Source organism: Cherax quadricarinatus, chromosome 3, assembly GCF_038502225.1.
Source record: "Cherax quadricarinatus isolate ZL_2023a chromosome 3, ASM3850222v1, whole genome shotgun sequence".
NCBI lineage: Eukaryota > Metazoa > Arthropoda > Malacostraca > Decapoda > Parastacidae > Cherax > Cherax quadricarinatus.
In genome coordinates, this window is record NC_091294.1 from 30109411 (window position 1) to 30131474 (window position 22064).

Sequence of the window (22064 nt, forward strand, 5' to 3'; positions counted from 1 at the left end):
CGTCAATATTTACCTGCATTTCAAACTTATGGCAAACTTTGCACTATGTCTTTCGCGTGTATTGAGGTACAGAAGACTGGGGTTGTACCGTGCTGCGTCCGTCTGATCCCTCTGGGGTCGTGCAGCTATTGAAATACATCTAGGTAAAAACGTTATCACGAAACATTGTACATATGAACCACTCTTGAGATATTAATGGTGTAGGAATTCAGTTGTGGCTCATTTGATTATATTTAACATAGTTACTAATGAACGAATAATAAATAAAGACTATTATTTTGATTATTTTGTTTTCCATTTAGGGGACTTCTTCTCCTTCATCTTTTTCTTTTTCGTCTTCCCTTCTTTTTCTTTTCTTCTTCTTCTTCTTCTTCTTCTTCTTCTTCTTCTTCTTCTTCTTCTTCTTCTTCTTCTTCTTCTTCTTCTTCTTCCTTTTCTACATCTTCTTATTTTCACATTTAGTTAACATAAGTTCTCTCACAGATCTTCTTGGCAGAGTTGTTGCACAAGGTCTCCGTCATTCACAAGTACTTCATTTAGCAGTTCTGACGTTTACAATACGTTTTCTCAACTTGACGAGAAGAATTAGCACAAACCATTTCTGGTATTGACTTATCACTATTTTCTTCTTAATTATTGACTTATCACTATTTTCTTCTTAGTTATTGACTTATAATTTACCTCTGCACCGATTATCATTCACAATGTTTCTATGGTAACACAGCGACACCGGTCCAGTAAATATTTTCCAGCGCCCAGAACATACTAAATACAAAATTATTATTATTATTATTATTATTATTATTATTATTATTATTATTATTATTATTATTATTATTATTATTATTATTATTATTATTATTATTATTATTAATGTTAAATCCTTAAGGATTATTCAATCCCTGGGGAGTAGGAGACAATCAAGTTTAGATCCCAGAAAGAGTAGGATTGCTTATATTCCATCAACCAAGAGCATTACATCACGTCATGTCCTTAGAGTGGGAGGAGGGGGAAGAATCAGGACAAAATTTCTCCATAATTTCCTAAGACGTGTCATGTGTCCTGTCTGGTCCAGCAGCTACACATTACCTTCTAGTAAATTTTATAATGCTGCAGACAAACCGTGGAAAACTACATTTATGTACTGTTCAGGAAACGTTCCGCCAGGACGACATTAGTCGTGGTGAAATATTTCCTCAACTGTACACTAGTGTTCTTTGCTATGTATTACCAGTACAGCAACCTGTTATATCCACACTCAGGCCTCATGTGGGACTCGAATGTCATCATTGTCTCTGATTCAGTGAATAAATCAGTGCAGGTGCTAGGCTGCTTAGTTTTGATGTTTGTTTTTTACTCTTTCTACCAAAAGTTTCATTCTTTCTGCCAAAAGTTGCACGAGCTGGGTGACGAAGCGACTCTAGTTATGTTGCTTCAGCGATGTCAGTCACCACTTCAGTTGCTTCTCCCCAAAAGTGTATTGCGAAATTATGACCTTCCTTGCATCAACTGCCTCTTATCCGCACTTAATTAAACTACTTAAAAAAATTTTAGTATTTTTTTTTTTGTGGTCACTTAAAGAAAGTAACTTCCTCTTAACCCCGTGAACAGTTTTATGAGACGACTTATGTTACAAAAATAATTCTCAGAACGATCATTAAATTGAGATGTGTTAATGGCATCTTGTGTATCTGAACTACAGTACTGTGTACAAAGAATATTTATTCTCCGAGCTTATTAACCAGGTCTCGTCAATTAATTTTTCGGTAGAGACTGAAAACAACAACAACAACAAAAACTACTTTTCCAGGATATATTGTTATATGATGAAAAGTAAAACTATAAGAACATTATTGAGAAATATTAGTCATTCACAATCTGCACGATTTTTTGATGACAAAGTTTTCCAAAGTAATAATCTCCTACACCTCAGATTTTATTGTTTTAATAAATATTATTATTACTATGATTATTTTTCCTACTTTACCTAGATGTGAATTTAACTCAAGGTAAAGTTATATGAAAAATTATTACCTGATGCTGTGCCTTAATTAAAACCAAAACCCATGTGTCAGGAGTGGGATTCGAACCCACGCCCTCAGAGAGGACCAGAACGCTCGTGGCCCTTCTGTCAGAAAGGAAGTTGCCTTGAGTCTGGCGCCTTAGACCACTCGGCCACCCTGACACCTGTTACACTACTCATCACATGTCTTCAGTTTCTTCTGAAAGAACTAGACTACATTTCAAAGATTTTTGACACTTTATTATTTCGAGAGTCTCTTGGTTGATGGTTTTTATAGATTTACATAATCATTCTTGTGGAATTTTTTTACATAATTTCCTAAATATAGAATATATAAATAAATAATATAATAACTGTGTATTAAAATGTGATGCTATTTGGACCCTTCGAGAAATTTCGAGTGAGGGGGGGCGATGCAGAACAGCCGGGGGAGTGATGCGGCAGAGAAGCCATAATGAATTTAATGTGTGAACAATGGACTGAATTATGCAATGTAATCAGACGTTCTTGAAGGTCAGTTGGTGTATATCGGCCTCAATCCATTATTCATAAATTGCTGACACGTTCCTGCTGAAGAGCTGAGATAAACAGTGTGGAAAAACCTTTACAATTCGGCAACGATGACAGAAAAAATGAGGATGTCATTTGTAATTTGCGAGAACTGCTTGTCGTGGGAAATTCTGCTAATAATCTGGCGTGTTCCTAGCCAAATCGGCTTTTTTGGCCTGTATTTGTAATTAGGAACCTGTGTTGATGTCTTCTGCTTTAAAATTGGGACAGGAAATTTGTGGGATTTACGTGTGGATGGCGGAAGATAAGGGATACAAACATCACTCACAGGAAAGTGCACCATTAGTCCTTTTATTTAGATCTCTAGCTGGTCATCGTAGGGTCTAGGTGTGAGGCAGGTGTCGTGGTGTGATTCATCTACAGTAATTAAATGGTAGGTGGTAATACGAATTTCTTTTGTGTACCCAGCAAGCCTAATCATACACAGTCCACAGCTTTAATTTACGAGAGTAACTGGTTTTGATGATGTAATTATTAATTTAATGTTAGGTTCAGCATTTTTTATGGGAGTAGTAGGGAGTGGGCATCGAGGGAGTAACAGTTTGGCGACCTGCTGTGACTTAAGTCCCACTTATCTCACCCAAATTACTTGCCTGTAATAATTCAGGTAAATTGTTTTATATATACATTGCTCTAAATATTTTATAAATATCGTTTCAGCCGTTTTACGTCGTTGCATAAACAGGCAAAAAGCTATTACCCTATTTCAACTCATTTTAAAGTCTAGCTCTCTTTTAAAGTATACTGTTTTCCCTAGTATACAAAACACAACAGTTACCTAACATCCTGGTACATATTCACTGCTTGGTAAACAGTAGGCAACAGTTGTTAAGAAATTTGCCCATAGTCCCGACCCAACAGGTCGGACAAAGTGGCTTAATTCTGTTGGGGCCCTCTGCGGGATGTCATTTTTTTAATGTTTATTTTTGGTACATGTACACATAAGTACAGTCATACGAATTTCAGTGATTACTATTATTGTTTATAGTAACATATCTGTAAATTATCGAGGATAATCCACTGAGGTTCGTTTAACGTCCCATTTCAAACTTAGCTATACTATACAGCAGATATCCATCATGATTACCTTAAAAATAAAGCAACTAAGTTTCGCCACGATGAAGTCACTCATGGCGAAATGTTTCCTTTAACAAATGTCCTCAGCTATACGCTGGTGTTCCTTTCTACATATTACCAGTACAGCAACCTGTTATATCCACACCCAGGCCTGAAATGGGACTCAAATGTCATCAGCGTCTCTGATTTAGTGAATAAATCAACAACTACTTTCAGTGCAGATAATAAGTTGCTTAGTTTTGATGTTTATTTTTCATTCTTTCTACCCAAAGCTGCACGAGCTGGGAGACGGAGCGACTCTTAGTTGTGTTGCTTCAGCGATGTCGGTCGCCACTTCAGTTGATTCTCTACAGTGTGTTGCGAAATTATAACTGGCGCTTATCAGCTGGCTCTTATCTGGACTTCGTTAAACTACATGTCAAAAAGTTTAAGTAATTATTTTTATGGTCACTTTGATGAAGAAAGTTTTAGTGCGGCCATGAGGTAACATCCTCTTTGCCCCGTGTACAGTTTTTTTTGAGACGACTTGTGTTGCTGACATAATTCTCAGGACGATCACTAGGCTGAGATGCGTTATTGGTATCTTGTGTATCTGAACTACAGTACTGTGTACAAAGAGTATTTATTCTCCGAGCTTATTAATCATGTCTCGTCACTTAAATTCTCGGTAGAGACTGAGAAGAATAAAACTCTACTTTTCCTGGATATGTTGTTACAAAGTGAAAGAAATAAAACTATCATTACATTATTCAGAAGTATCAGTCACTCATAATCTGCATGATTTTTTTATAATAAAGTTTCCAAAGCAATATTCTCCTTCACCTGAGATTTTTTTATTATTATAATTATTATTAATATTTTTCTTACCAATATGAACTTTACCTAGATGTGAATTTAACTCACGCTAAATTAGTGTTATGTAAAAGATTATTACCTAAAGTTGTTCCTTAATTAAAACCAAAATTCACAGGTCAGGAGTGGGATTCGAACCTACGCCCACAGAGAGGACCAGAACGCTCGTGGCCCTTCTATTGGAAGGGAAGTTACCTTGAGTCTGGCGCCTTAGACCATTCTCGATTCCTGCAGAAAGAACTAGACTACATTTGTAAGAACAGTGACTTTTTTTATATATTTCGAGAGTCTCTTGGTAGATGGTCTTCATAGATTCACATAATAATTTTTTGACGATATTACTAATGAAGGATTGCCTAAACTATTTCATATTTACATTGTTGTAAACGTTTTAAAAATATCGTGTCAACGGGACATTTATCATCGTTGCATAACAGGTTAAAATCTATTATTTCAACTTATTTTAAAGCCTAGAACTCTTTTAAGGTATACTGTTATTCCTAGTATGTAACCCACAACAGTTACCTAACATCCTGGTACGTATTCACTGCTAGGTGTACTGGAGGCAACAGTTGTTAAGAAATTTGCCCATAGTCCCCACCCAGCAGATCGGCGAGATGTTATTTTTTAAACAGGTTTATTTTAGGTGCATGTAAACATAAATGCAGTTATATAAATTTAGGTGATTACAATTATCATTTATAGGAACATATGTGTAAATTACATGGGATAACCCACTAGGGTTCGTGTAACATCCTCTTTAAAACTTATCTGTAAGATACAGCAATCAAACATGATCACCTTAAAAATTAAAACAACTAAGTTTCTCCACGATGTCACTCGTAGCGAAATGTTTCCTTTAATAACAGTCCGTAACTGTACACAAATGTCCCTTTCTACATATTACCAGTACAGCAACCTGTTAAATACACACCCAGGCCTGAAATTGGACTCAAACGTTATCAGCGTCTCTGATTTAGTGAATAAATGAACAACTACTCTCATTGCAGATAGTAAGCTGCTTACTTTTGATATGTTTTTTTTTTTCATTCTTTCTTCCAGAAGTTTCATTCTTTCTACCAAAAGCTGCACGAGCTGGGAGACGGAGCGACTCTTAGTTGTGTTGCTTCAGCGATGTCGGTCGCCACTTCAGTTGATTCTCTACAGTGTGTTGTGAAATTATGACTGGCGCTTATCAGCTGGCTCTTATCTGGACTTCGTTAAACTACATGTCAAAAAATTTAGGTAATTTTTCTTTATGGTCACTTTGATGAAGAAAGTTTTAGTGCGGCCATGGGGTAACATCCTCTTACCACCGTGTACAGGTTTTATGAGACGACTTATTCTGCAGACATAAATCTCAGGACGATCACTAGGCTGAGATGTGTTAATGTTATCTTGTGTATCTGAACTACAGCACTGTGTACAAAGAGTATCTATTCTCCGATATTATTAATCAGGTCTCGTCAATTAAATTCTCGGTAGAGACTGAAAAGAATAAAACTACTTTTCCTGGATATGTTGTTACAGAGTAAAAAATAGAAATATATGCACATCATTAATAATCTGCATGATTTTTTTATGACAAAAAGTTTTCCAAAGCAACATTCTATACGAGATTTTGTTATTATTATTATTATTATTATTATCATTATTATTGTTGTTGTTGTTGTTATTATTATTATTATTATTATTATTATTATTATTATTATTATTATTTGTAATAGTAGTTTTTTCTCTACTAATATGAACTTTACTTGGCTGTGAATTTAACTCATTCTAAATTAAAGTTATGTAAAAAAAATTATTACCTGATGTTGTACCTTAAAATAATTCCATATGTCTGGAGAGGTATTCGAACCCACGCCCTCAGAGAGGACCAGAACGCTCGTGGCCCTTCTATTTGAAGTGAAGCTACCTGAGTCTGGCGCCTTAGACCGCTCGGCCACCCTGACACTGTTACACTTCTCATCACATATCTTCAATTCCTTCACGAAGAATTAGACTAAGGTTATAAGATTACTGATCATTATTTTTTTCCGAGAGTCTCTTGGTAGATGGTCTTCGAAGATATACATACATACATAACCTTTTGGTCCAGTCCCTGGACCTAATATGTACCTGTAATCTTCTAACTACCGCCCATAAGATGAGTACGAGGTGCATAATAAAAATATTAAGCTAAGATATACATACTCATTCTTTTTGAAGATATTACTAATGATCAAATGTCTAAAATGTCTAAAACTGCATGAAAATCAATATAGTAAAAGGAGGTACGTACGATAAGGATAAAGCGAACTGGCCTATTTACAAGAGGGGGAAAAGGGTGAGTGGTGCACTTAGGAGTCTGTGGAGACAAAGAACTTTGTCCTTGGAGGCAAAGAGGGGAATGTATGAGAGTATAGTTTTACCAACGCTCTTATAAGGGTGTGAAGCATGGGTGATGAATGTTGCAGCGAGGAGAAGGCTGGAGGCAGTGGAGATGTCATGTCTGAGGGCAATGTGTGGTGTGAGTATAATGCAGAGAATTCGTAGTTTGGAAGTTAGGAGGAGGTGCGGGATTACCAAAACTGTTGTCCAGAGGGCTGAGGAAGGGTTGTTGAGGTGGTTCGGACATGTAGAGAGAATGGAGCGAAACAGAGTGACTTCAAGAGTGTATCAGTCTGTAGTGGAAGGAAGGCGGGGTAGGGGTCTGCCTAGGAAAGGTTGGAGGGAGGGGGTAAAGGAGGTTTTGTGTGCGAGGGGCTTGGACTTCCAGCAGGCATGCGTGAGCGTGTTTGATAGGAGTGAATGGAGACAAATGGTTTTTAATACTTGACGTGTTGTTGGATGTGAGCAAAGTAACATTTATGAAAGGATTTAGGGAAACCGGCAGGCCGGACTTGAGTCCTGGAGATGGGAAGTACAGTGCCTGCACTCTGAAGGAGGGGTGTTAATGTTGCAGTTTAAAAACTGTAGTGTAAAGCACCCTTCTGGCAAGACAGTGATGGAGTGAATGATGGTGAAAGTTTTTCTTTTTCAGGCCACCCTGCCTTGGTGGGAATCGGCCAATGTGATAATAAAAAAAAAATAGAACTGGGCTGTGTGGTGGGCCCCTCACCGTACTGAGACATGGGAAGGTGGGCCGTGTGGTGGGTCACCACTTTGAAACGTACGTAGGCGTGGCCGTAGGATGCAAAAGTTGAGAACCTTTGATTCACAGTGTGCCATGTTAAGGCTGTACCTCACTTTACATTGGGAAAACTGGCAGTGGTTTGTTAAAGATGAAAATTCACCTCTTCATCTTATTTGTTAATTAAGAATATATTTTCTCAAACAGTTTTGTGGAAACAATGCATCTTAAATTGAAAATAAAAATAAATCGTGATGTTCAAATTTAATTAAATCACATCTCACATAAATTACTGATGGACGAAACATAAAATTTCTGCATTGTTCGCCCTATAGTCTCTGACATAATTAGAAAGTTCTGTGTTCATTGTTGTAACAGCCACAGGAGATAATTAAATCCTAACTAATATTTCCCTGCAATCACTCTCATCGATTTGTATATTATTTCAAACACTTCTTGAATTATTTTTTTGTTCCTCTTGTCAATTGCATTTCATCTGTTCTCCCTGATATATGAAACTATATTTAAAATGTTTCTTAACACGTTTTAAATAATGACATAAAACCCTTCAAGCAAGTTATTAGCTTCGTGTTCCTTTTTTCTTGCTAGAATTAATTTCTGTGCGTCAAGCAGCATTTTCTTTTGTGAAACCAGGAATTGTGTGATATATTTCATTATTGTATGAAGTCACTGTCTCTCCCAGTAAATTGCTCGAAATTCATAAGAAAATCAACAGTTACGTGAATTGTTTGGATTTCAACATCCTATTAAAGGTATTATTACTGGAAAGGAAAAGTTGAGAAGCTGTATGAATGTCAAACTTAATATTTTATGGTAAAACCTGGCACGGCAACACATGACACGTTAATACCTTACACGGTAACACTTGACACGGTAACACTTGACACGGCAACATCTGACACAGCAACACCTGACACAGCAATATCTGACACAGCAACACCTGACAAAGCAACACTTGACAAAGCAACACTTGACACAGCAACATCTGACACAGCAAGACCTGACACAGCAACATCTGACACAGCAACACCTGACACAGCAACACCTGACACAGCAACACCTGACACAGCAACACCTGACACAGCAACACCTGACACAGCAACACCTGACACAGCAACACCTGACACAGCAACACCTGACACAGCAACACCTGACACAGCAACACCTGACACAGCAACACCTGACACAGCAACGCCTGACACAGCAACACCTGACACATCAACACCTGACACAGCAACACCTGACACAGCAACACCTGACACAGCAACACCTGACACAGCAACACCTGACACAGCAACACCTGACACAGCAACACCTGACACAGCAACACCTGACACAGCAACACCTGACAATATTATGAGAATAAAATATCCATCTCGACCTCCTAACAATAACGTCAGTTTCTTAACATAAATGCGCAAATTTCTAAATAAATGTTATTTAATTTAGGTTAATTTATCCCTATTATATATTTTGCGTTAATTCCTGTGGTTTTACACATTTACGGTTATATTACTGTCAATATAACCTAAACACAGTAACAAATGTTTGCAGTTGTCTCATGGATTACAAGTAATCGTCCCTGTACAAGAGGTCTTTGTAGCAGACATTTGTAATGTAAGGTCATAGCTGGTGACCGATGTTAACACCACCAGTCCAGTAAGCGTCGGAGTTGAGCTCTTCTCCTTGAAGTTCTCATGAACGTATATATATATATATATATATATATATATATATATATATATATATATATATATATATATATATATATATATATATATATATATATATATATATATATATATATATATATATATATATATATGCAAAACAACCACTCTGAAAGAATAGAGAAATTCCAAGCGCTTTCGTGACTACTCACATTATCAAGGAACTATGAAAGTAAAGCATCCAAGGAAGCTATATAAGGGGTCTGGTCGGCACCTCACTATCATATATATATATATATATATATATATATATATATATATATATATATATATATATATATATACATATATATATATCTTCATAGATTCATAGATAGGTAGGTAGATATGAAGATATAGATATAGATAGAAATGTAGAAATATTCGTATATGCGAGAAGAAATACAAGAAAGGATTACTGGAAAGTGTTACGTCTTGAACTGTAATGGGGTTGTCCGCTGAACTGTTTACTGTGTACAGTTGCAGTTGACTTTGAAAGCGCAGTATATACTGAGAAGGTAAAGAGGATATGTCTATGAAGCTTGAAATTTAGTGTTTTCAAAATAAGCAAAAAAAAAATTTTGATAAATGTTTTGCAGTCATGAGCTCGGAAAGATGAGAATGACGGTGGACGAGAACGATGCGACTGGTGTTGGAAAGATGAGGAATGTGCAAGGCAAAAGTTAGAGTGTATAGAAAATTAGAATTCTATTCACATGCAAGACAAAGTCCTGTCACGGGTCTAGCCTTGAATAACCCCTTATTCGAGGCAAGGAGTAGTGGATCCTCCGTCCGCTAATGTTTTACAGGAAAAAAAGAAATGAGTCTTACACAAGGTATGTGTGATGTCGCAGTGGTTATTTAATCTGGGATCTGACCGAGTAGCGTAAGTACTGCGTTAATGTGCTCACTCTATAGATGGGGTCAGAAAATATGTAAATGCTAGTGTGCTAGAGAGAGAGAGAGAGAGAGAGAGAGAGAGAGAGAGAGAGAGAGAGAGAGAAGTACTTTTTAAAGGTAACGAATAAGGATATAAAGGGCATACTGGAAACAATAGTAAAGAAAAGGCAAACTTTTCCCACGGACTTAGTAAAGCTCTAACAGAGCGCAATGTTATCCCAGTAAACTCTTGTTGTGCAACGCTTGTCTCTCCATCACGAGTCTGTTGTAATGTGGGAGTAGCCACACCTGTAGAAGTCAGTGATATTAGAAGACTCAGAGAATAAGCTGCAGTGGTTTTAGGAGAGGCCTGGAAGAGTGTGTAAAAAATAAAGATAAAAGTGAAGAAAATATGTATAGGTATTGGAGGTATCAATGACTGGAAATTAGTTTAGAAAAAAATATGAACGACCTGAGTGAACTTTCTTCAGTGTGAACATCACAGCACAAGGGACTGTAAAGGGTGAGGTAAATCCCAGAGGACGTAAGTATGAGTTGTTTTGTTTAAACTGAGGAAAGAAAGCAACATGTAAAGAAAGCAAGGAGGAGGCAGTAGAAATATCGTGTCTGCGACAAATGCATTTCTGAAATATTCTGCAGAGAAACAGAAGTGAAAACTGAAGATCCAGAAGAAGAAGAGAAGCCATGAAGCCTAAATGCCATCATGTAGCGGGGACAGATTACAATTTGGCCAAGAACGAGTACAAATCTAAAATTGGGGGTATCACGATTGTAAACAAATCACAGAATGAGCGGAGGTTCCAACAAATTATATGCAAGTCCTAAAATACACAAGCCAATTTCAAGACTCGCTCCCCATGGATTCGAACCCCACCCGTTCTGTGATGTGTTGAAAAGAGGAGGAGGAGTAGAGGACCTCAGCATCCACCAGACACATGTGTTAGATCTGAGTGAAGGCAAGAGGTTTAAGGAATTAACATGTTATCTAAGCGTAAGCATTGTAATATCTAGGTACGGATTGAAGGAAACCGATAAACCGGATTTGAGAGTTTTGGAGGTGAGAAGTACAGCGCCTGCAGTTTGAAAACCGGGATGAAGTGTGGCTGTTAGATGGGTCATCACTGTATAAGGACGTCTGTACCAGCTTGGAAAAAGGGAGCGACGGTTAAAGTGATGGTGAATCTGTTTTCTTCCTCGGGTCGCCCTGACGTGTAACGTCACAGTCCATGTATTTTCCCTCCAGCATTTTCTCTTGCCCTTTAAGTTTTCTCACACTTCATCACTATTATCCCTCTCTTCTTTACGTTGCCTCTTATCATCAATATTTTTTCCTTCTATCTCTCCTTCAGATTCTCTCCGCCTCGGTAAACTCTGTTTCTAAAGAAATATATATATATATATATATATATATATATATATATATATATATATATATATATATATATATATATATATATATATATATATATTTATATTTATATATATATATATATATATATATATATATATATATATATATATTTATATTTATATATATATATATATATATATATATATATATATATATATATATATATATATATATATATATATATATATATATATATATATATATATATATAGATGTGGATAAAAAGGCTTCAAGGAAGAATATTTGGATTTCTTCCTGAAGCCGTTTGAATATTCCACTTCCCCTACCACCCCACCTTTTAATATATATTTTTTTTACCAATAGGAATATTTTATTACATAATATGGTACAGAAGATTTAAGAGATACATTGTTGATATAAAGGTGGCATATAAGGTACATGTTGTTACGTGTGTATCGCCGATTATAAGGCAAAAATCTCATCCAGGTCCTCAGAGCTGTGGCGTGTGCCCAAAATACAGCAGGCATTACCCCTTTGAACAGCCGCACTGAGCCGCTGGAACAGAAAACTAGCTGCCCTGGGATCCCTAGTTACCCTGATGAGTCTTTTTCCCAGCTCCTTAAGGAATTTAGATGCACTCTTTCCCCATGAGCCAAGGGTCTCTGAGCCTATGGGAACAAACATATAATGATGGGCAAGTTCTCCATATTTTCTAGACTTTTGGGACTCCCTGAAGCTGGCAGCTGCCCCTCCTTCCTCCCTGGTGTATTGGAGATAGGTATCAGCCAAGGTAGATGCACATGTATAGTCCCACACCACCTGCTTCCCATCTGTCCAGGCTTGAAGGGTGATACCATCTGGACGCTTCTGGCTGCCATCAGATCTGCATAGTTGGGGTGGCTCCCTTACTACTGGGCATCCAGCTGTTGTGAGGCTCCTCTTGATAATCTTATTAACCTCCTCATGTCTTGCAATCTTTCCCTCGGATTTACGGCACACAAGACCATGGTGCCCGAATCGGTCTGCTGCTTCACTGCCACAAATACAGCTCTGTTCGGCGAGAATAGGGGCGGCAAGTCGAAGGGTAACACCGATACGGATGGTCTGTGGGTCGAGGGGTGTGCCAAGGCTGGAGTTGGGAACAGCCAACAGAAAGTCCCCAGCATGAGGGGATCTCACTGCCAGGAGGCGGGCTCTATCCTTCCCTGACACACTCTGAAGCATTGATGAGGCTTTATTTTCCACTATTGGACTCCCAGTGCGATTGTTTGTAGTTGTTGGGGGGAGTAGGTCTGGTTTCAGAGCCCGTTAGATTATCCCAGATCATTGCTCCGTCAATGAATTTTTGGTCCTGGACTCCAATCTTGTCCCTAAGATGTTCAGGGAGAATCGCTGCTACAAGCTCTCTGGATGCAATACACGAGGACAGAAAAGCAGGTAACGCAATCTGTGATGACTTGCGGACACCAATGCCTCCTAGTCTGACTGGAAGTGTAGCTTGGTTCCACTGCCCGTCTTATTGTGGCTAGCTGGTCTAGTGGCTAACGCGACGGGCTGGAGTTTTGAGACTCTATGACCGCGGGTTCAATCCCGGCCGGGTGTATGGTTTGTTTGCAATCGTGTCATTACGATTTCTTGAGTCTTCTAGAGTAAGGTTAAGTACTTTCGTAAAAATCTGCCTCAGAATACTGTCATATTCGTGCAGTATAGGGTTATCATATGAAGGTGCACATCTTAGGAAATATGTCAACCTGGGCAGACTCAAGCACTTTGTGAGAAGGTACAAGGCATCGTGGGTGTCCAGATTGCCTATTCGTTGTTCCATTCTCCTTAACTCTTCCAATTTCTTCCTGAGAATTGTGTCAATGGCATTGCTTCCCAGAGGTGCTCCTAGCAAGACACTATTTGTGGGGGCAATGACTGCTGCTCCTGGTAGTTTTGATCTCACTGCATTTATCACTTGTTGACTGACTGAGATGATTTCGCATTTGGATGGATTCAGGACGAGACCCATTTCCTGTCCCCGTGTCATTACCTGTGTAAGGTCATGTAGGAGGGACTCCTTTGTACCTGCTAGTGTGCCATCATCTAGGAACCAGATGTTTAGCTCGCTGGTCAGTCTGACTGTGATTTCCCTAACTGCTATACAGAAGAGAAATGGTGCAAGAGGATCTCCTTGTTGGACACCCTCCGATGATGTGATTTCATGCTCTCCGAAGAGAAGCATTGATTCCTTGCTATACCCAGCTGAAACAAAAGGGAAGAGACCAGGGAAATGTTCTTGTACTGCTGCTAATACCACGTCTCTTTTCAGGAGATTGAACGCATTCTTGAAATCTAATTTTACCACTGCATTGTCCTCAGGCAGGTTGTTGATATACGCCCTTGTTGCATGAACCGCTGCTTCACTTCCTTGAGAGACCCCAAAGCCAAGCTGGTTTGGTTGAAGCATCATGGCTGCCTGTGCACGAATACTTCGAACAGCAGCTTTGGATACGAGGCGGCGTAACGTGTTGCCTACTGCAATTGGCCGAATTCCTCCATCCTTCTTTTTAAGTGCACAAAGTGTTGCACCAAAAAAGAAAGGTCTAATTTCATCAGGAATCAGACCAGCCAAGGAATTGTTGACGAACCTTGTGATCTCTGAAAGCAGTGTCTCTGCAATTTCCCCAATAACTGGATTAACCATTTCCTTTAAATGCTGTGGCCTTATTCCAGTGTAACCCCCAGCAGAGCCAGATGGGAAAGACATTATTGCTTTGTAAATGTCTGAGTCTTCCATAATCAATGGTTCCATAGTGGGGACAGAGGTGTTGGAACTGTTGGTGCCACTGGTTTCCCTGGCAGGGTGCTTTCCTCTAAGTGCTTCAGCCGTGTCAGCATCCCTGGAAGCAACTGTATCTTCACTGGTAATAATTCTGATTGCCCCCACTGTGTTGCCCTCTTAAATTTTCTTGCACACCTGGACTCTGACTTTTTCACTGTCAGTAGAGTGAGTGGGGGTTCTGCCTCTCCCTTTTTTGTGTTGACGGGGAAGGCGAATGAGGTTATCAACTCTAGGAAAATCTCTTAAGGATTTAATTATCATTGAGGCTAGCCTCTTTCCCCTTCTTTCCGGCACAGCTAAGCAGACATTGCCAAAAAGTAGCAAGTTGTGCCATGCCTTGATGGTTGGTGGAGCATTTAAGATAGTGGAACCATCGTTTACTTTTTTCAGGAGGTCTGTAAGTTTCCCAGCTGCGTGTGGACGGGCTGCATTGGGAATATGTGTGAGTGTCCTCGTACCTGTTGCTTTAATTGCTTCCAAGAGATTGTCTGATGAGATGAAATCTGTTGGAGTGGGTTCAGGTGCCTGAGGTGGCTCTGGATCATCACTTTCCACAGGAGGACATCCTGAACCAGGGCAACTACCGTGTTTGCGGAGGAAACCATTAGAGTTGAGACAACGAAGCTGTAAGCATGACCGACACTTGCCTCTCCTAGTATTGCCAGCCGTGCCATTTCCCTGGCTGCTTGCTTCCTCCTGGTTGGCATCCATATAAAAGAGAGAAGCTTACGACGACGTTTCGGTCCGACTTGGACCATTTACAAAGTCACACACACACACACACACACACACACACACACACACACACACACACACATAAATATATATATATATATATATATATATATATATATATATATATATATATATATATATATATATATATATATATATATATATATATATATATATATATATATATATATATATATATATATGGTAGTAAGTTGGTAGACAGCAACCACCCAGGGAGGTACTACCGTCCTACCAAGTGAGTGTAAAACGATAGCCTGTAATTGTTTTACATGATGGTAGGATTGATGATGTCTTTTGTCTGTCTCATAAATATGCAAGATTACAGGTATGTCTTGCTACTTCTACTTACACTTAGGTCACACTGCACATACATATACACATTTATTTATACACACTCATCTGAGTTTTCTTTGATTTTATCTTAATAGTTCTTGGTCTTATTACATTTCCTTTTATATCCATGGGGAAGTGGAATAAGAATCTTTCCTCCGTAAGCCATGCGTGTTGTAAAAGTCAACTAAAATGCCGGGAACAATGGGCTAGTAACCCCTTTTCCTGTAAAGATTACTAAAAAGAATAAGAAGAAAATTGTCAAAGTGGGAAGTCTGAATGTGCGTGGATGTTGTGCAAATGATAAGAAAGAGATGATTGTGGATGTTATGAATGAGAAGAAGCTGGATGTCCTGGCTTTAAGTGAAACAAAGCTGAAGGGGGTGGGAGAGTTTCAATGGAGAGGAATAAATGGGATTAGGTCAGGTGTTTCAAATAGAGTTAGAGCTAAAGAAGGAGTAGCAATAATGTTGAAGGATAAGCTATGGCAGGAAAAGAGGGACTATAAATGTATTAATTCAAGGATTATGTGGAGTAAAATAAAGATTGGATGTGAAAAGTGGGTTATAATAAGCGTGTATGCACCTGGAGAAGAGAGAAGTGTAGAGGAGAGAGAGAGATTTTGGGAAATGTTGAGTGAATGCGTGGGGAGTTTTGAATCAAGTGTGAGAGTAATGGTGGTTGGGGATTTCAATGCTAAAGTGGGTAAAAATGTTATGGAGGGAGTAGTAGGTAAATTTGGGGTGCCAAGGGTAAATGTAAATGGGGAGTCTTTAATTGAGCTATGTGTAGAAAGAGATTTGGTAATAAGTAATACATATTTTATGAAAAAGAGGATAAATAAATATACAAGGTATGATGTAGCACGTAATGAAAGTAGTTTATTAGATTATGTATTGGTGGATATAAGGTTGATGGGTAGGCTCCAGGATGTACATGTTTATAGAGGAGCAACTGATATATCGGATCATTATTTAGTTGTAGCTACAGTTAGAGTAAGAGGTAGATGGGAAAAGAGGAAGGTGGCAACAACAAGTAAGAGGGAGGTGAAAGTGTATAAACTAAGGGAGGAGGAAGTTCGGGTGAGATATAAGCGACTATTGGCAGAAAGGTGGGCTAGTGAAAAGATTAGTAGTGGGGGGGTTGAAGAGGGTTGGAATAGTTTTAAAAATGCAGTATTAGAATGTGGGGCAGAAGTTTGTGGTTATAGGAGGGTGGGGGCAGGAGAAAAGAGGAGTGATTGGTGGAATGGTGAAGTAAAGGGTGTGATAAAAGAGAAAAAGGTAGCTTATGAGAGGTTTTTACAAAGCAGAAGTGTTATAAGAAGAGCAGAGTATATGGAGAGTAAAAGAAAGGTAAAGAGAGTGGTGAGAGAGTGCAAAAGGAGAGCAGATGATAGAGTGGGAGAGGCACTGTCAAGAAATTTTAATGAAAATAAGAAAAAATTTTGGAGTGAGTTAAACAAGTTAAGAATGCCTAGGGAAAGTATGGATTTGTCAGTTAAAAACAGAGTAGGGAAGTTAGTAGATGGGGAGATGGAGGTATTAGGTAGATGGCGAGAATATTTTGAGGAACTTTTAAATGTTAAGGAAGAAAGAGAGGCAGTAATTTCATGCACTGGTCAGGGAGGTATACCATCTTTTAGGAGTGAAGAAGAGCAGAATGTAAGTGTGGGGGAGGTACGTGAGGCATTACGTAGAATGAAAGGGGGTAAAGCAGCTGGAACTGATGGGATCATGACAGAAATGTTAAAAGCAGGGGGGAATATAGTGTTGGAGTGGTTGGTACTTTTGTTTAATAAATGTATGAAAGAGGGGAAGGTACCTAGGGATTGGTGGAGAGCATGTATAGTCCCTTTATATAAAGAGAAAGGGGACAAAAGAGACTGTAAAAAATATAGAGGAATAAGTTTACTGAGTATACCAGGAAAAGTGTACGGTAGGGTTATAATTGAAAGAATTAGAGGTAAGACAGAATGTAGGATTGCGAATGAGCAAGGAGGTTTCAGAGTGGGTGGGGGATGTGTAGATCAAGTGTTTACATTGAAGCATATATGTGAACAGTATTTAGATAAAGGTAGGGAAGTTTTTATTGCATTTATGGATTTAGAAAAGGTATATGATAGAGTGGACAGAGGAGCAATGTGGCAGATGTTGCAAGTATATGGAATAGGTGGTAAGTTATTAAATGCTGTAAAGAGTTTTTATGAGGATAGTGAGGCTCAGGTTAGGGTGTGTAGAAGAGAGGGAGACTACTTCCCGGTAAAAGTAGGTCTTAGACAGGGATTTGTAATGTCACCATGGTTGTTTAATATATTTATAGATGGGGATGTAAAGGAAGTAAATGCTAGGGTGTTCGGGAGAGGGGTGGGATTAAATTTTGGGGAATCAAATTCAAAATGGGAATTGACACAGTTACTTTTTGTTGATGATACTGTGCTTACGGGAGATTCTAAAGAAAAATTGCAAAGGTTAGTGGATGAGTTTGGGAATGTGTGTAAAGGTAGAAAGTTGAAAGTGAACATAGAAAAGAGTAAGGTGATGAGGGTATCAAATGATTTAGATAAAGAAAAATTGGATATCAAATTGGGGAGGAGGAGTATGGAAGAAGTGGATGTTTTCAGATACTTGGGAGTTGACGTGTCGGCGGATGGATTTATGAAGGATGAGGTTAATCATAGAATTGATGAGGGAAAAAAGGTGAGTGGTGCACTGAGGTATAAATGGAGTCAAAAAACGTTATCTATGGAGGCAAAGAAGGGAATGTATGAAAGTATAGTAGTACCAACACTCTTATATGGATGTGAAGCTTGGGTGGTAAATGCAGCAGCGAGGAGACGGTTGGAGGCAGTGGAGATGTCCTGTTTAAGGGCAATGTGTGGTGTAAATATTATGCAGAAAATTCGGAGTGTGGAAATTAGGAAAAGGTGTGGAGTTAATGAAAGTATTAGTCAGAGGGCAGAAGAGGGGTTGTTGAGGTGGTTTGGTCATTTAGAGAGAATGGATCAAAGTAGAATGACATGGAAAGCATATAAATCTATAGGGGAAGGAAGGCGGGGTAGGGGTCTTCCTCGAAAGGGTTGGAAAGAGGGGGTAAAGGAGGTTTTGTGGGCAAGGGGCTTGGGCTTCCAGCAAGCGTGCGTGAGCGTGTTAGATAGGAAGGAATGGAGACGAATGGTACTTGGGACCTGACGATCTGTTGGAGTGTGAGCAGGGTAATATTTAGTGAAGGGATTCAGGGAAACCGGTTATTTTCATATAGTCGGACTTGAGTCCTGGAAATGGGAAGTACAATGCCTGCACTTTAAAGGAGGGGTTTGGGATATTGGCAGTTTGGAGGGGAATCTTGTGTATCTTTATATGTGTATGCTTCTAAACTGTTGTATTCTGAGCACCTCTGCAAAAACAGTGATAATGTGTGAGGGTGGTGAAAGTGTTGAATGATAAGAACATAAGAACATAAGAACGAAGGAACACTGCAGAAGGCCTACTGGCCCATGCGAGGCAGGTCCAAGTCTCCTACCGGCTTAAGCCAATGCACCCAACCTAGTCAGGTCAGGTCACATTGACTTAAGGGAGGAACACGGCAACCGACCTGGTAGCACAAGCTATCAGGTCCAACTCACACCCACCCACATCCACTCATGTATTTATCCAACCTATTTTTAAAGCTACACAACGTGGGGATTTTCTTTCTTTTTTGGGTCACCCTGCCTCGGTGGGAGACGGCCGACTTGTTGAATATATATATATATATATATATATATATATATATATATATATATATATATATATATATATATATATATATATATATATGTCGTGCCGAGTATGTAAAACTGGTCAATTAGCAAGAACTCATTTAAAATTAAGTCCTTTCTAAAATTTTCTCTTGTAAGTTTAAAGATATATTTTTTCATTAACGTTTATGTAAAAATTTATAATTTTGCACCAAAAGGAAATTAGAAAACTTACCTAACCTTATTATAACAAGCACAATTTATTTTAGCCTAACCAAACTAAATATATTTTAGATTTGTTTACAATAATTTAATGCTAAACAAACACAGTGAAATATATTTTTTTCGTTAGGTTCAGAATGATTTTGGCGAAATTATTGCATACACAAATTTTCACTTGTCCTATATGGCAAAATGAGCGTTGCTATTTAAGCCAAGATCGCAAGTTCTGCCTATTCGGCACGACATATATATATATATATATTCATATATATATATATACATATATATATATATTCATATATATATATATATATATATATATATATGTATATATATATATATATATATATATATATATATATATATATATATATATATATATATATATATATATATATATATATATATATATATATATATATATATATATATATATATATATATATATATATATATATATATATATATATATATATATATATATTGATATATGCAATAAGATCACAGTAAACAGGTGATTTCAGAATATGCAAAACAACCACTCTGAAAGAATAGAGAAATTCCAAGCGCTTTCGTGACTACTCACATTATCAAGGAACTATGAAAGTAAAGCATCCAAGGAAGCTATATAAGGGGTCTGGCCAGCACCTCACTGTCAGATCCCACAACGGTTAAACACCTGACGCGCGCCCACCCAACTTGGATAGGTCCTTTGCACAACTCACCCCACAAACTATTCTACCCAAGAAAATTTAAAAATTGTTTGTCCAGTGTATTATTAAATTCTTCCCAAATTCTATTAATTATAAATGGATCTAATTTATATAAACCAAAGGAAATATTCATATTATTGTCAAAACTGCTTTTTATGAAACAAGATTCAATTATATTCCTGTCGACCATGGACTTGCTTGGTTCTACTTTCTCAACTTTTTGAAAATCAATTGGATGGTTAAAATCTCTTACATGAATAAATAGAGCATTGGAATCTTGTCCAGTTTTAATGCTATATTTATGTTGTTTGTGTGTGTGTGTGTGTGTGTGTGTGTGTACTCACCTAATTCACCTAATTGTGGTTGCAGGGGTCGAGACTCAGCTCCTAGCCCCGCCTCTTCACTGATCGCTACTGGATCCTCTCTCTCTCTGCTTCCTGAGCTTTGTCATACCTCTTCTTAAAACTATGTATGGTTCCTGCCTCCACTACTTCACTTGCTAGGCTATTCCACTTGCTGACAACTCTATGACTGAAAAAATACTTCCTAACTTCCCTGTGACTCGTCTGAGTCTTCAGCTTCCAGTTGTGACCCCTTGTCCCTGTGTCCCCTCTCTGGAACATCCTATCTCTGTCCACCTTGTCTATTCCCCGCAGTATCTTGTATGTCGTTATCATGTCTCCCCTGACCCTTCTGTCCTCCAGTGTCGTCAGTCCGATTACCCTTAACCTTTCCTCGTACGACATTCCCTTGAGCTCTGGGACTAGCCTTGTTGCAAACCTTTGTACTTTCTCTAACTTCTTGACGTGCTTGACCAGGTGTGGGTTCCAGACTGGTGCTGCATACTCCAGTATGGGCCTAACATACACAGTGTACAGTGTCTTGAACGATTCCTTATTAAGGTATCGGAACGCTATTCTCAGGTTTGCCAGGCGCCCGTATGTTGCAGCGGTTATTTGGTTGATGTGTGCCTCCGATGATGTGCTCGGTGTTATGGTCACCCCAAGGTCTTTCTCCCTGAGTGAGGTCTGTAGTCTTTGTCCACCTAGCCTATACTCTGTCTGCGGTCTTCTTTGCCCCTCCCCAATCTTCATGACTCTGCATTTGGCTGGATTGAATTCGAGAAGCCAGTTGCTGGACCACATGTCCAGCCTGTCCAGGTCTCTTTGCAGTCCTGCCTTATCCTCGTCCGATTTAATTCTTCTCATCAACTTCACGTCATCTGCGAACAGGGACACTTCAGAGTCTATTCCTTCCATCATGTCGTTCACATATATCAAAAATAGCACTGGTCCTAGAACTGACCCCTGTGGGACCCCGCTCGTAACAGGCGCCCACTGTGATACCTCTTCACGTACCATGACTAGTTGCTGCCTCCCTGTCAGGTATTCCCTTATCCATTGCAGTGCCCTCCCTTTTACGTGCGCCTGATCCTCCAGCTTCTGCACTAATCTCTTGTGGGGAACTGTGTCAAAGGCCTTCCTGCAGTCTAGGAAAACGCAATCTACCCACCCCTCTCTCTCGTGTCTTACTTCTTGTCATAAAACTCCAGGAGGTTTGTGATACAAGATTTGCCTTCCATGAACCCATGCTGGTTTTCATTTATAATCTTGTTCCTTTCCAGGTGTTCGACCACTCTCCTCCTGATAATCTTCTCCATGACTTTGCACACAATACATGTCAGAGACACAGGTCTGTAGTTTAGTGCCTCGTTTCTGTTTCCTTTCTTAAATATAGGGACTACATTAGCTGTCTTCCATTTCTCAGGTAGTTGCCCAGTTTCAAGGGATGTGTTGAAGATTGTGGTTAGAGGCACGCACAGCATCTCTGCTCCTTCT

The 22064-nt window shown here is 38.7% G+C and overlaps 1 non-coding gene across 1 annotated transcript; it reads right to left on the reverse strand.

Moving 5' to 3' along the window:
* Window positions 1-2069: 2069 nt before the first annotated feature.
* On the reverse strand, window positions 2070-2185 carry TRNAL-CAA (transfer RNA leucine (anticodon CAA)). The gene is made up of 2 exons: window positions 2148-2185; window positions 2070-2114 (listed from the first exon to the last, which is right to left on the reverse strand). It is a non-coding gene; the product is annotated as a tRNA-Leu (tRNA).
* Window positions 2186-22064: the final 19879 nt, after the last annotated feature.